The following is a 2,352-nucleotide window of genomic DNA, read 5'->3' on the forward strand; positions in this document are numbered from 1 at the left end:
ATAAAGTGAGCAGAACTTATGGGTGTGGGCCAGATCTGGTCCATGCACTAATGGAGTAGAAATGATGAGTGTGACCCAGTGATTGTTAAATGAATGGTTCTGGCCCAAATGTGGTCCACAGTGTGTGAATGGAAGGAGGAACTGGTGTGGACCAGATGTGGCCCAAAGAAAGCTAATAATATTGACCTTATACTGTAGTTCAGATGTGTTCAAATAAAATGACAACAAGCAGTTGAAATGAATTATTTTTATTTTTGTTGTAGTTCATCAGTTGTCAATACAGAGAAGTGCAAAACAGTTTACAGCAATAGTTCACCCCATAATGAAAATTCTCCCATCATTTACTCACCCTCACACCATCCCAGATGTGTATGACTTTCTTTCATCTTTCATCCTCAGATTTTTAGGAAATAGCTCAATGCTGTAGGTCCATACAATGCAAGTGAATGGTGAATGGACCTCTATAGCTACAAAAACACATAAAGGAAACATAAATGTAATCCATAAGACTCCAGTGGTTAAATTAATATCATCAGAAGCGATATAATAGGTTTGGGTGTGAAACAGATCAATATTTAAGTCATTTCTTTTACCCTAAATCTCCAATTTAACTTTCACTTTAAGATGTGAAAGTTTAAGTGTAGATTTATAGTAAAAAAAGGACTTAAATATTGATCTGTTTCTCACCCACACCTATTATATTCTAAAGATATGTACTTAACCAGTGGAACACTTCTATATTTTCTTTATTTCATTTTTGGACCTTCTGAGTTCTGGCACCATTCGCTTGCATTGTATCTACAGAGCTGAGATATTCTTCTAAAAACCTTTGTTTGTGTTATTCTGAAGAAAGAAAGTTATACACATCTGGGTGACATCAGGGTGAGCTGAATTTTCATTTTTGAGTGGAAATTTTCCTTTAAATGAATGATTTTTAAAGTTCATCAGCTATCAGTTCAGAGAATAGTAAAATGCACATTCATTTATTTTTAACAAGGCATACATTTACCTATGGCATAAATTAACTTTTAAAAAGTGATTTTAAGGTGTAGAACAGAAATAGACTAAGCATGTGGTGGATATATTTATATCCTCTTGTACACTTAAAACAGGAATGTTTACTGATTTTAAATATTTCAATTAATTTAATAAATTTACTGATTTTATTAATGTAAGTATGTGAGTTCATGGAAAGGACATGTTATTACTCCTTGTTGCTTCTCCTCCTTTCTCCTTTGTGGTCTGCTGCCACCGTTTCTTTTATTACAGACTCTATTTCTGTATTTGTTGCCCTCGATATCAAGGGATCCTTTTGGACAGCATCTAATGAACATAAGTAGAAAAATCAAAGACATTAACTTCTGCCATAAATAGGATATACTTGTCTTGTCTAACACAACATCCCAAATCATTGGAGCCTACACAAATAATCCACACAAGATTCAACTTTCCAATGAAGTACAATAAATGTAATTACTGAATTCATTAATTACAGTATGCTAGCTAATTCAAGATCATTTCAGCTAACATTAACAAAAGCAACGCATGAGATATATAACAATGCTCATGGAAACTCAAATAGTTAGCTATGAAGTTCAGTAGTCATTGTACAAAGTTAGATAGTCTATATAAATATAGACATTGATTTTCCACTTGATAGTTAAAACAAGATTGGAAACTGAACATAAAGTACCATGTCTAACCTTTTTGCAACTGATTTTGATCCTCTCGAAAAAGAGGCAGGTTATACCTGATGCATCCTCAACAAGCAGGATCTTCTTATGTAAATGTTTGAGAACGTGGGATACAAACAAAATGTAGTTGATTTGCACAATGACAATAAAGTCTTAACTCTTTTTCCTCTGAGTAAACTTACCCAGGTAATTCACTTAACATGCATTCTGGAATACCCACATAATCCATTCCTCTAATGCCAAAGTTATTTGCATCCTGACCCTGACTAAGAACATGGATATGGCCATACATTGATGATTACATGTCATATGTAGAAAACATGTAGGCCATGGAATTTCATGAAAATGTCAGACTAGTCAAATTAGCTGTGTCGTAAAACAGATCTACTTATACATTGAGTGGAGTTTTTGGTAGCAATCTTTGTGTTATCTGCATTTTGTGTGCAATATATTCCTCTGATGACTCTCAAAACATCACATCATATATTTAGCCTTCAATATGGAAATTTGGCCAAATTCTTTTTGACACTTCAATATGGCCAAATGGGGAAATTAACATGAAACATAAGGTGTTTTTTGAATTTCTCAGCAGAACCTATAAGTAGGTAATGACCACTTGCAAAGAAAAACACATACATGCTCCCTTAAATATAACTGT

This window comes from Xyrauchen texanus, chromosome 40 (genome assembly GCF_025860055.1).
Source record: "Xyrauchen texanus isolate HMW12.3.18 chromosome 40, RBS_HiC_50CHRs, whole genome shotgun sequence".
Lineage (NCBI taxonomy): Eukaryota > Metazoa > Chordata > Actinopteri > Cypriniformes > Catostomidae > Xyrauchen > Xyrauchen texanus.